The 14,311-nt window shown below is 49.3% G+C and overlaps 1 protein-coding gene across 2 annotated transcripts in view; it reads left to right on the forward strand.

Moving 5' to 3' along the window:
- The window catches only part of PPARD (peroxisome proliferator activated receptor delta), a 283,091-nt gene that overhangs the window by 112,314 nt on the left and 156,466 nt on the right, over positions 1–14,311 (forward strand). The window lies entirely within an intron of this gene.

Consider the following 14,311-nt stretch of genomic DNA (forward strand, 5'->3'; position numbering starts at 1 on the left):
TAACTGGCCCATAAGTAGCACTGCTCCTGAGTAGGGTTGAACGAAACGGGTCGGCCATTTTCAGAAGTCGCCGACTTTTGGCAAAGTCGGGTTTCATGAAACCCGACCCGACCCCTGTGTGGGGTCGGCCATGAGGTCGGCGATCTTCTGAATCTGGTATCGGAATTCCGATACCGAGTTCCGATATGTTTGCGATATCGGAAATCGGTATCGGAATCCACATTTAAGTGTAAAATAAAGAATTAAAATAAAAAATATTGATATACTCACCTCTCCGGAGGCCCCTGGACATCGCCGCTGGTAACCGGCAGCCTTCTTTGCTTTAAATGAGCGCGTTTACGGCCTTCCATGACGTCACGGCTTCTGATTGGTCGCGTGCCGCTCATGTGACCGCCACGCGACCAATCACAAGCCGTGACGTAATTCTCAGGTCCTAAATTCCTCATTCTAGGAATTTAGGACCTGAGAATTACGTCACGGCTTGTGATTGGTCGCGTGAGCGGTCACATGGGCGGCCGCAACCAATCACAAGCCGTGACATCATCTAAGGCCCTCCACGCGCTCATTCTTAAGAAGGAAGGCTGCCGGAAAGAAGCAGGGCGCGTCCAAGGGTGAGTATATACCTAATAGGAATATACTCACCCCCGGCTTCTTTCCGGCAGCCTTCCTTCCTAAGAATGAGCGCGTTCAGGGCCTTAGATGACGTCACGGCTTGTGATTGGTCGCGGCCGCCCATGTGACCGCCACGCGACCAATCACAAGCCGTGACGTAATTCTCAGGTCCTAAATTCCTAGAATTAGGAATTTAGGACCTGAGAATTACGTCACGGCTTGTGCTTGGTCGCGTGGCGGTCACATGAGCGGCACGCGACCAATCAGAAGCCGTGACGTCATGGAATGCCCTGAACGCGCTCATTTTAAGCAAAGAAGGCTGCCGGTTACCAGCGGTAAGGTCCAGGCTGCGTCGGAGAGGTGAGTATATCAATATTTTTTATTTTAATTCTTTATTTTACACATTAATATGGATCCCAGGGCCTGAAGGAGAGTTTCTTCTCCTTCAGACCCTGGGAACCATAGTATCCCATTGCACTGCATTGGGTTTCGTGTTTCGGCCGACCCCGACCCGGACTTTTTTATAGGATCGGCCGATTTCACTCGACCCCACTTTTGAGAAAGTCGGGTTTCGTGAAACCCGACCCGATCCTATAAAAATAAAAGTCGCTCAACCCTACTCCTGAGGTAATGGGGGTGGATGGGGAGGTAGAGCCCATAGCAGTGCCGGCTGATGGGTCGGTAGATATCCCCGGGGAGACAGCCTACGTAGCTGCTGTCACCCGCAGTCAGAGTGCCCGGAACACAGATAACAGTCTGCCTTCCGGACCCTCCTCAGTCATCATTGTGACTGAACCAGAGGTGGACCCAGAGCAGGTCCCAGAGGGTTCGCGTGGGGAAGGGACCCTGATGTCGCTTCTGGCTTCCCCTAGCCAGGAGTTTCAGGCCGCTCTGCACACAGATGCGAGCCTAGAGAGTTTGAGACAACTCGCCGTGACGCCCACCTCCGTGACTGATAAGGAGAGGGTGTTCTGGGAACGAGGAAGGTTGTACCAGGAGACAGTACCCGGAAATTCGCAAAAGGAGTGGTTGAGGGAAAGACAGCTGGTCGTCCTGCAGCAATTCCAGGGTGAGTTGTTATGGATTGCCCATGAGATCCCTCTAGCTGGACACTTGGGGATCAGCAAAACTAAGGCCCGGCTGTCTCAACACTTCTATTGGCCTAAGATGGGGACAGATGTGTCAAACTACTGCCGCTCCTGTATCACCTGTCAAAGAGTGGGGAAGGCGGGGCCTGCTCTTAAGGCTCCCCTGATCCCTTTGGCAGTGATAGAGGAGCCTTTCCAGAGAATCGCGGTGGACATTGTGGGCCCGATGGCCGTATCCAGCAGCTCTGGAAAGCAATACATCCTTACTGTGGTAGACTACGCTACCCAGTACCCACAGGCAGTAGCTCTGTCTTCAACTTGGGCAGATAAGGTGGCGGATGCCCTGTTGGCTATCTTTTCACGTGTAGGATTTCCCAGGGAGATGCTTACTGATCAAGGGACCCAATTCATGTCTCGCCTAATGGAGGCTCTCTGTAAGAAAATGCAGGTGAAGCACCTGGTATCGAGTGCGTATCACCCACAGACCAATGGCTTGTGTGAACGCTTCAATGGTACCCTCAAAGAGATGCTACGCATGCTGGTTGAGACCCAAGGGCGCGACTGGGAGCGGTACCTCCCACACCTGCTATTCGCTTACCGAGAGGTTCCGCAGGCCTCGACGAGGTTCTCCCCCTTCGAGCTCCTGTACGGCAGGCGAGTCCGGGGACCCCTTGGGTTGGTAAGAGAATCCTGGGAAGAGGAGCCGAACCCTTCTGAAGTGTCCATAGTGGGGTATGTCATGTGCTTCCGTGACAAGATGCAAACCTTGACGCAGTTGGTGCATGACAACATGACGCAGGCTCAGACTGATCAGAAGCGCTGGTACAACCAGAACGCCCGGGAGAGGACCTACCACGTGGGTCAAAAGGTGTGGGTGCTGGTCCCTGTGCCAACGGATAAGCTTCAGGCAGCCTGGGAGGGACCGTACGTCGTCCATCAACAGCTCAACCCGGTCACCTACGTGGTCACGCTTGACCACGCTCGGGGTAGGCGAAAGGCTTTTCACGTCAACATTATGAAGGCTCATCACGAAAGTGAACCTTTCGTCCTACCGGTCTGCAGCTTACCCGAAGATGGGGAGGAAGACACCCTCCTGGATATGCTGGCCCAAGCCAAGGCCGGTGGGTCCATCGAGGACGTCGAGGTAAGCGCCTCGTTAACTGAACCCCAGCGGTTGCAGTTGCAAACCACTGGAACCCTTCCGGGTCGTGTTCTCCAACCGACCTGGAAGGACTGAGTTAGCAGTCCACGAGGTGGACACCGGGAATCATGCCCCACTACGGTGAACACCCTATCGAATCTTCGACCAGTTTCAGCAGGTTATGCACCAGGAGATCGATGAGATGTTACAGCTGGGGGTGATTCGACGGTCAAAGAGCGCGTGGGCCTCACCTGTTGTTCTCGTGCCAAAGAAGGACCGGACCACCCAGTTCTGCGTGGACTACAGGGGGCTCAACGCCATCACAGCCTCCGACACGCACCCAATGCCGCGCATCGAAGAGCTGCTTGAGAGGTTAGCAGGCGCAAAATACCTGACAATAATGGATCTGAGTCGAGGATACTGGCAGATTCCCCTTAGCCCCGAGGCGCAGGAGAAGTCCACCTTTATCACAACCTTTGGACTGTACGAGTCCACGGTCATGCCCTTCGGCATGAAGAATGCCCCTGCCACTTTCCAGCGGATGGTCAACCTCCTGCTTCAGGGACTGGAGAAGTACGCAGTGGCGTACTTGGATGACATTGCCATCTTCAGTTCCTCCTGGAAAGAACACCTGCAGCATCTCGAGGAGGTGCTCAGACGAATTCACCAAGCAGGACTATCAAGCCCGGAAAGTGCCAGATGGGCATGAGGGAGGTCCACTACCTGGGGCACCGGGTAGGCGGAGGTACCCTAAAGCCAGAGCCTGAGAAAGAGGACTGGCCCACTCCCAAGACCAAGAAACAGGTGATGTCCTTCCTGGGCACTGCAGGGTACTATAGGCGCTTCGTACAGCACTATAGTAGCCTGGCAAAACCTTTGACGGACCTCACCAGGAAGAAGCTACCCCACATCATCAACTAGACCAATGGCTGTGAGGGGCCTTCCAGGTGTTGAAAATAGCACTGTGCAACTCCCCTTTGTTGAAAGCAGTCGACAGCAGTCGACCGTTCTTGGTACAGACCGACGCCAGTGAGTTTGGCCTTGGTGCTGTGCTCAGCCAGGTTGACTCAGAGAACCAAGAGCACCCCGTGTTGTACCTGAGCCAGAAACTTTTGCCGAGGGAAGTGGCCTACTCCACCATCGAGAAGGAGTGCCTGGCCATAGTCTGGGCCCTGCAGCGCTTGCAGCCCTACTTGTACGGTCGCCCCTTCACTGAGGTTACTGACCACAACCCACTGCCCTGGCTAAACGCCATGGGTGGAACCAACGGCAGGTTGCTACGCTGGAGCCTTACCCTTCAGCAGCTTGACTTCACCATTGAACACAAAACGAGCAGGGAGCATGGCAATGCAGATGGACTGTCCCGCCAGGGTGAACCTACTGAGGTGCACACGGAGACATACTGAGGGGTTCTGCCTCCGTAGCGCAGACCAAAAGGGGGAGGTGTCACGATATTGTATGAAATATAATATAAGTTTTAGTCTCTCATTTCAGCACCTATAGGGTGGGTGTTGACCCCCCTTCATTTCAGGAGTTAGCTTATCTTTTCAATGGGTGTAGAAGAGCTTTTATTGCTCTGGCTGTAAATTCCTGACTTTGAGCAACTTACTCTTCATGCCCCTCCCAAAAGAATTTTTACGATCGCTTGTGTTGGCTCAAACTTTCCTCCAGCTAGAATTGGTATAGAAGTTCTCCAAAATCCATGAGGGTCTTTGTTCTAATATGATAAGATATTGGGCCAACGGTTTAAGCTAGGAAAATAATACATCCAGTTTGTGAATCTCCATCGGCGGATCTATCGGCCACGGTAAACGCGGGCTTCTAGTTCCAACAGGGACAGAGTATGGATTTCTCTGGAACTACGCATCCCATCAAACCCAAATTTGGTCTCATTAGAATGCCAATGTTAATACAAGATGAATGCTGGGTGTGTTATGATTCTGACATGTTCTGTAGCGGAGATACAGGCATTAGACAAACGTGTTAAATTTACTAAGACTGAAGAGATAGGAGGGTCTGAGGAAGCCAGCCCTGTTCGTGATGTCACAAGGCTGTGGTTATTTAAGTGACTCCACTTTACCCAGCCTCCAGAGTCTGTCAGAGTCTGTCTGAATCTCATCTGAGAAGTCCTGACTGCCAGTCCTGATGCATTAGGACATATGGGAACTCCACCCACTAGCCTGGTTGCCTGCAATGTCCTGAGAACATGTGAGTGTTACCTTTTCTCATTTAAACCCTTTATTTTATAATTACCTTGCACATTTTCAATTGTCTCATTTTGTAACATCTTTTATACCTTTTTATAAACACTGCCTTAATCTTTAATGGAGTTAAATATTTAAAATAATAGATTCGTTCTTCATGCTCTAAAACGTACCCTAAAGCTTCTGAAGGGAATTACGCTACTGTTTTGGGTTAGCTTTGGACCCGTTTAATCGAAGCTGGTGGCCGCATACCATGTGCGGGGCCTTTGGGTGTCGTTGTAGCGACTGCGGCGTTGATAATTATTGTTCCTGCCTGAGTGGGAGTAGTTATATTGCCTCGCTGCAGCGTGCCCAATAGCCAGTACATAGCAGGCAGCCTTTCTGGCGACTAATTACCCTAGGTGCAGTACCTAATCTGACCTGAGGGTAAGGGGGGCGCCAGAGAGCTGCAAGTTCAAGCAGAGCTGTAAAGCGGGATATACATAAATCACTGCAGCTCGTGGTATATTGAAGAGCATTGGGATACCTAAAATAAGCCCCTGCTGTAAACTAGGAGGTCAATAGCCTTGTTTGTGTTTTTTTTCATCACATTGTAACAGTGGAGGGATAACTAGGATAAGCCCCCCTGCACATGTGATAGCCGTCTGTTGGCCTAAGGTCACCCCGATCCGTGACCTAGGGGTGAAGGTCACGGTGTGAAACGTGACTAATTGGTGGCAGCGGTGTGGATTCATGACATATTGCAGCGGTGTGGATTCATGTCAGCGGGCATAGGTCCAGGGAAGACTATAGCAGGTGTTTGCTTTGGATCAGCGGGTCCACGGAGTCTGTAGACCGGAGCCTTGCTGAGCTGTGCACAGAGGTTCAGAGCCTTGCAGAGCCATGCAGAGGTGCGGAGCATCGCTGTGCAGAGCCGAGCAGAGTCTTGCAGAGCCAGACAGAGCCTTACATAGCTGTGTGGAGCCTTGCTGTGAGGAACTGTTGGGGCAGATAGACTGCCGTGCACAGGCGGTGAAGGGCCTGAGAGGGCCTTGTGGGGGTGCTCTGGTAACTTTGCTGCTGGTGGCAATGATAAAGCTGCAACAGCACGTGGAAGCAAGCATCTGGTTGTAACTTGGCAGGGTTACAAAGATTAAAGCTTCTGGCTGTAACTCAGCGGGGTTACAAAGCTTGTCAACATCCTCATTCCAGGTTTTGCTGTGGCTCGGAGGAGCGTGCCAGGATCAAGAATGACCACAGCAGGAGCTGTGCAAAATGCCCGGTATGGATCGATGTAAAGTGCCAGGAGGCCCAGCAGCAGCTGTGAGAGGCGAAGCAGCCATGTGGGAAGTGGCTTGCACTGACGCTCTCGAGGAGTTCTATCACTCACTCCATGATCCGTGGGCATCCACGGGTGTCCCAAAAGGGGGCGGTGTCCCTAAGGGGCGGTGCCCCTAAAGGGGGCAGTATCCCAAAAGGGAGCAGTATCCCAAAAGGGTTCAGAATCCCAAAAAGGGGCAGTGACCCAAACGGGGTTTAGCCCAGAATGGGGCGGCGGTGAATGCGCAGAAGGACTGTTGCTGGGAACAATGTTCAAGCAGCGCATGTTCAGTATCCTGTACCAAGTATACATCTAATAAGATGTCACAGAGGTGTTTGGTGGAAGTTAATGGAGAGAGAGTGACTGGGCAACACTCTTGGTCCATCTGATTCCCGGAAGGAAGATGGAAGTCCACTGCATCCATGGGGTCGCTAGGGACTACCCAGTGTCAAGGGTGATCATAGAGATGCCCACAATTACTAAAAGCCATGATGTCCCTGTGGTCCTGGACTTGCCATAGCCTATCATAATAGGCCTAGACATTAAACTGTTTTGGGACTTGTGGGAGGAGGAGGTAGCGGCCCCTGAGGTCGACAGTCCAGAAGAAAGTGTGGGTCTGGCCAACTATGGTACTTAGCAGAGGTGAACAACAGTGTGGCCGTTGAAAACATGGTAATTCCAGAAAAGGGGTCAGACACCTGTTTAAGTGGGGACTTGTTGTGCCAGGGTGAGTAGTGGTGACTCCCATTCAGACCGTGACTCTAATGTAAAGGAAAGAGAGTGTGGTAAGGTAGAGCCGGGTACAAATGACAAGTCTTCCTCTCGTCGCCGGGGACACGGCGGCCGTAGGAAGACAGGACAGGCTACACCCTCTGAAAAAAGAACTAATGGAGAGATAGGTCAGGTGCAAACAAGCTTAATGCCCTTGATAAGGAGGTTACATTCCCACTGACAAACCCCAGCACAGAGATAGTCAATGATGTGGGGAAATAACATTTTCCCATTGTGACAGTGGAGATCCATCAGCAGAGAGTGCAGGTGGAGGGAAAACCCACAAAGGTCACAGAGTGCAGACTGGTGGTTCATTCACCTCTGAGGTGGCGGAAGATGACAGCTGCATCAAAACTCTGGAAGGGGACGGAAACTGTACTGAGGCGTGTGACACAAGGACATTAGGTGGTGCGAACTCCAGGGAACCCGAGGCTGGAGAGATAGAGTCTGGAAATAAGGACATTGAATCTTCAGAGAGCCCAGCAGAGACCCTAGAGGAGGTTGAAGGTAATGGAGGGAAGACTCAAGAGAAAACTGAACCTGCTGATCAAGGTAGAGGTAGAACTCTGAAGCAACAAAGAGAGGGAGAGCACGCTGCCCCATCTGAAAATGTAATTAAAGAAGTTATGGTGCGACACGTGCTAGCCAAAAGGGAACAGGATCACGAAATAGAGATGCTTAAAGAGACAGTAAGAGACCATATCGAGCAAGAAAAGGTCCTGAGACAAGCGGCTGAGTACAGAGTGGAGGAGCTTATAAGGAAGTCTCTGAGCTCAGAGATCACTTGTCAACGTGTCAATCCATAACAAGGCCATATTGGAAAATATGAAGGTGCTCAGAGAAGCATTAAGAGGACCTCTACAGGGGAACGAGATGGTGGTCGCAGACTTACACGGCAGTGCCAGAGTTGTAAAGAGGCGGAGCTACAAATGCCCATCTTGGCGAGGGGTCTGAAAAAGTGTGAAGCCCAGGGATGGCTTGCACTAAAAGCTGAACAAGACTATCCCTCCGGTCATGACAGATGACTTGATGGAAATGTCCAAGGCAAAACAGGAGCTGTCCTGTTATGATCCGGTGACCTTGGAGCCGCATGAGACTTTCTCAGGAGTAGGTGGAACCTGTACTGACCGCAAACCCTAAACTGTCACCGCAACTAGAAGTAGCTGTGGGGTGTACCTAACACATCCTAGACACCTCGACACAGCCGGAGGACTAAATACCCCTATAGATGGAAATGGGAATTCTATCTTGCCTCAGAGCAGATCCCCAAAGGATAGGCAGCCCCCCACAAATATTGACTGTGAGTATTAGAGGAAAGACACACGCAGGCAGAAATCAGGATTTAGCAAAAGAGGCCATGTTAGCTAAATAGGAAAGGATAGGACAGAATACTAAGCGGTCAGTATTAAAACCCTAAAAATATCCACAGCAGATAATACAAAAAATTCCACCATCTAACTAAAGACATGGAGTGTATATCTGCATCTCCTGAGAATCCAACTTGACTGAAATATCCAAACACTGTCTAAGCTGGACAAGAAAAAACATTGAATAGTACTGAATTGTAAAGCACACAGCATGTGTGCTGCAGAAACAAAACCAGACACTTATCTTTGCTGGTTTGACAGCAGGGCAGGAGGAACCAGACAGAGATGCAAAACCTCCAAGAACAATGGACAACTGGCAAGGGCTAATGAATCCTGCACACCTAAATATCCCAGTCAGAGCTGCAATCAGCATGGACACCTGCCCAGGATTGCAACCCAGGGACAACTGCATTACTACCAACAACCACCGGAGGGAACCCAAGAGCAGAATTCACAACACTGTCCATTCAGGAACAGGATGAGACTTCACTCTTCAAGTGCATAGTAGAGGTACCCCAGGATGTGTGAGAAGCTTGTGCCAGTGAAGCAGTGCATGAAGATTTTAGGAAGGTGATGGAAGTGCATAGTGGGAACTGGGCGCCAGAGTCTAAGCAGTTAGTTTTACTGTCAACTAGGGAAATCACAGTGAAGCAGGTGGCTTTACTGAGTGACATTTATGTACACTGCCTTCTCATGAAACAGAGGATCCTTTTGAGGAATGAGGAAGTTGCTCGACATCTGGAGCATGCAAAGCGTGCTTAAAGTCGGTTGGAACTCGTGGAGGACATTATTCAAGTACCCAGAAGACTGGTGAGAAAAGTTATTGGGAGACTTGGGAGATTAATGCAGGAAATCATAGATAAGTCCAGTCTGGCAAGAGTGAGGATTCCGGCTGATGACGAAACCCAGGTAGCTGGTGAAGATGGGATAGTTCCATTCTTGGTTGTCGGATCAATCGAGAGCCTTGAGAATATCCGAATGCTCCTGGAATATCGCATGGCATACCTAGGAGAGGTAGAGCAGCTGAGACTTGAGAGACTGCAAATTAATAAACAGCTGCAGGAAAGGTGAAGAAGATGGCAGCCACTTTCAAACCGAGATATGGAGAGACAAAGGGGTTCTTTAAAGGGTGGAAGTGCTCAACCGGAAAGTAAATGGAACGACTGCTCTCTGGGTAATAAAGACAATAGGAGAAATTGTCAACAGAGAGACAACCGAAGGTGGCCTGATGGAAGAGGACAAGGAAGAGTGAGCTCAGGGCTGAGTGACCTAGGCGAGAGACCCCGTAGTGGACGTGGTGACAAAAGGTCAGACCAGACAGAAGGTATGGGTGCCAGGGAATCACCACACTGTACTGACCGCCGGGGATGGGGGTGGTCCAAAAGAGGGACAATTCTATCAGAGGAGGTGATGGAGTCGGGTGATGGATGGTTTCAAAAGGGTTCAGTGACAGGGCCTGATTGTGACAGACAGTGTGACTTTCAGAGGCGACCGAAAAGGGTCTCTGGTAGGGTAATAGAAAGTGCTAAGACCCGTGGCTTTAGGCAGAGGGGGTAGGTATGTGGTATGGCGAGTGGCCATGTGTTTAATGGGTGGTATGTATCATAGATGTGTGTGGCTCTGTGATGGAAACCTGGGCTTATTTTGCTCAGCAGATCTACTGATGAGTGTTACTATACGTTTGGAAGGCTTTCCAGGTGATTTGGAGAAATGGGTGAGTCCAGTCACCTTCATACCCCAACCAAGGGGGTGTGTCTGAACAGCCAAGATGGAGTCTGTGCTTGTGCATGGGCAGTGCTGGCTTGGCTGAACCAGAGAGAAGGCCTGTGGTATACCTCCGGAGAGGACACCTCTGACGATAAGAGGTATCCGGGAACCTGTGCGGTCCTGACAGACAGTTAACAGACACTAATCCATTTTAGGCACACCAAGGCTCAGGGAGGACCATGGGTACTGTAGAGCCGGACGGCACACGGGGTGATGCATGTTATCAAGTAACAGAGACTCAGTTTATGATGTGCATTAATAAATTGAATGGACTGTTTAACCCCGAGTGCCCGAGTGTATGCCTCAACCACCAACCAAGTAAGTACCCCCCATCTACAGAGAGTGGAGAAATGTCACAATGCATACAGTGGGTACGGAAAGTATTCATTTACATTTTTCACTCTTTGTTCCATTGCAGCCATTTGGTAAATTCAAAAAAGTTCATTTTTTTCTCATTAGTGTACACTCTGCACCCCATCTTGACTGGAAAAAAACAGAAATATAGAAATGTTTGTATATTTATTAAAAAAGAAAAATTGAAATATCACATGGTCATAAGTATTCAGATTCTTTGCTCAGACACTCATATTTAAGTCACATGCTATCCATTTCCTTGTGATCCTCCTTGAGATGGTTCTACTCCTTCATTGGAGTCCATCTGTGTTTAATTAAACTGATAGGAATTGACTTGGAAAGGCACACACCTATCTATATAAGCTCACAGTGCATGTCAGAACAAATGAGAATCATGAGGTCAAAGGAACTGGCCAAGGAGCTCAGATAGAATTTTGGCCAAGGTTACAACAGAATTTCTGCAGTACTCATGGTTCTTAAGATCACAATGGCTTCCTTAATCCTTAAATGGAAGAAGTTTGGAACCACCAGTAGTCTTCCTAGACCTGGCTGTCCATCCAAACTGAGCAATCGTGAGAGAAGAGCCTTGGTGAGAGAGGTAAAGAAGAACCCCAAGATCACTTTGGCTGAGCACCAGAAATGCATTAGAGAGATGGGAGAATGTTCCATAAAGTCAACTATCACTGCAGCCTTCCGCCATTCAGGCCTGGGTCACACTAGAGAGGAATACGGAAGAGGGAGAGGCGCAAAAACAACACATTGCACATGGACCAATGTTTCTTTATGGGGCAGCTTCCATCAGCCGTATATTTCTCTGCTGTATTGTCATGTCGGATGCTGTTCAGACCAGGTCGTTCGACAGACAGCGGTAATTCCGCTTTTGACCACTATTTGCTCATTGGCGTCGGCTACATTTTATCTAGCTGTTCCGGGGTTAATTTACCTGATCCTCGGATTGGAAGCTGGGCCATGCCCATTGCCTTTAAATAGTTCTCCTGATCATTGGGCATCGCCGATGATAGCTTCTGTCTTGTGCATTGTTATCTCGGTCTGGAGTGGAGAGCTGGTTGCTGGAGATTCGTTGCTGGTGGTGTATTTTCCTTTGTCTTATTTACTCCTTCCTATATTTGTATTTATTTTGCCCTGCACATTTATAGTGTATTTCTGAGTGACTGCGGCGTGGTGTATATTTTCCTTTATCCTTGTCTGTGCTAACTGTGGGTATTGGTGAATTACATCTTCACTGGGTGGTGGGCGGAGGTTTCAGCCTAGGGTTGAAACAGGAGACAGGGTGAGGTTCGAGGCCTGGACATGCACACCATCAGTGTAAACTCCAGGTAGAGGGTCAGTCAGGATTTCCCTAGTCTGAGGGAAATTGCAGGGGCCCGGGTTATTAGCTCTCGCTCACCTAGTCTCCCCGTGACATTATATTCGGCCCAACAACAAAAAAAAGAAAGGGGTTTCTTTTTTGTGTGTTTGTTTTTCATGGATCCCATGACTTCCATAACCCACCAGTTGGAGGCGCTGTCCTTACAGGTCACTGAGTTGAGGGGGGCAGTACAGCAACAGGGACTAGCAGTATCTAATGTGCAAGCTGGAGCGACAGGAAGAGTTGCTGAGCCTAAATTTCCTTTGCCTGAAAAATTTGCTGGGGAACGCAGTAAATTTGTTTCTTTTCGTGAAGCTTGCAAACTATTTTTCTGTATGCGCCCGATCTCCTCGGGTAATGAGGCTCAGCGTGTGGGCCTGGTGTTGTCATTGTTAAGCGGGGATCCCCAAGCATGGGCGTTTTCTTTGCCATCTGATTCTGCTGCATTTGACTCTGTGGAGAGTTTTTTTTCCTCTCTTGGAAAAATCTATGATGAACCTGACAGAATGGCTCTAGCAGAATCAAAGATACGCACTATTCGCCAGGGGGAGCGAGTTGCAGAGGATTACTGTTCTGAATTTCGTCGCTGGGCGATCGATACACAATGGAATGATCCAGCATTGTGGAGTAAGTTTATACATGGGATTTCTGGAAGGGTTAAAAAAGCCCTTCTGATGTACAAGACTCCTACTTCTCTAGATTCCGCTATGAGTCTGGTTGTCCGCATTGATCGCCGTTTGCATCGGGGAGCTTGAGACACCGCCTATGGGAGAGGGTTTAGGTTCACGTGAGGTTGCTGCAGGTGAGCCCACGGAGCCTATGCAAATCGCAGGGGTGTCACATGTGAAGCGTTGCGTCCCTGAGCTCAGGAAGCATGGAGCCTGTTTTTACTGTGGTAAAACTGGTCATTTTGTTAACATCTGTCCTCTGCTGTCTAAGAAAAACGCAACGGCGGAAAACTTATAAGCTCAGAGGGTGTGGAGGAGACCAATCTGAGCTTATGTATATCCTCCATGGTGGTTTCTCAATGCATGCTCCCTGCTAAGGTTTTTATCGCTGGCAGTGAGCTGCCTATTACTGTTTTTGTGGATAGTGGTTCAGCCACAAATCTCATTGATGAGGAGTTTGCGTGCACAGCAGGTTTTAGGATTGAAAAACTGTCTCATCCTATCCGTGTGGTCACCATCAATGCTGCTCCTCTCTCTCAGGGGGAGATTACTGAATTTGTGGCTGAGGTGAAACTCCACATTGGAGTTCTACATTCCGAGCGGGTTACATGTAAGGTGCTCAGGAATCTTCCTGCTCAGGTGGTTTTGGGTTTTCCTTGGTTGTCTATGCACAACCCGGTAATTGACTGGAAAACTCAGGACATAATTCAGTGGAGCGAGTTCTGCCAGGAGAATTGCCTGGCCACATGTGTTGCTGCGGTGACTTCAAGCGTTCCGGAGTCACTTCTGGATTTTGTGGATGTGTTCTCTGAGAAGGGTTGTTCAGAGTTCCCGCCACATCGTCCCTATGACTGTTCTATCAGGTTTAAACCAGGGGCCAAATTGCCTAAAGCAAGGATGTTTAAAATCTCCAGTCCGGAGAGACAAGCGTTAAAAGATTACATTGCTGAAAGCTTGAGCAAAGGGCACATCAGGCCGTCATCCTCGCCGGTGGCAGCAGGGTTCTTCTTCGTGAAGAAGAAAGATGGCAGATTATGCCCGTGTTTGGATTTCAGGGAGTTGAACCAGATTACGGTTCGTGATCCATAACCTATGCCACTGATACCAGATTTGTTCAACCAGGTGGCAGGTGCTAAGTGGTTTACCAAGCTTGACCTCAGGGGGGCGTACAACCTCATAAGAGTCCGTCAAGGTGATGAGTGGAAGACGGCTTTTAATACCCCTGAGGGTCATTTTGAAAATTTGGTGATGCCATTTGGGTTGACTAACCCACCTGCAGTGTTCCAACATTTCATCAATGATGTGTTCTCGCATGTTTTGGGGAAATTCGTTATCGTGTACCTAGATGACATTCTCATATATTCTTGCAACCGTGATGCTCATTTAGATCATGTCAGGCAGGTGTTACAGCTTCTCAGAGAGAATAAGCTGTATGCTAAACTCGAGAAATGTGTATTTTCTGTTCAAGAGTTGCCTTTCTTGGGTTATATTGTGTCTGCTTCTGGTTTTAAAATGGACGCTGCTAAGGTGCAAGCAGTGCTGCATTGGGAACGGCCTGATAACCTGAAAGCACTTCAGCGGTTCCTTTGGTTTTCTAACTACTATAGGAAATTTATCAAGGATTTTTCCATCATTGCTAAACCGCTAACTGACATGACTAAAAAGGGTAC

The sequence above is a fragment of the Ranitomeya variabilis genome, chromosome 3 (genome assembly GCF_051348905.1).
Source record: "Ranitomeya variabilis isolate aRanVar5 chromosome 3, aRanVar5.hap1, whole genome shotgun sequence".
NCBI classification, from domain to species: Eukaryota; Metazoa; Chordata; class Amphibia; order Anura; family Dendrobatidae; genus Ranitomeya; species Ranitomeya variabilis.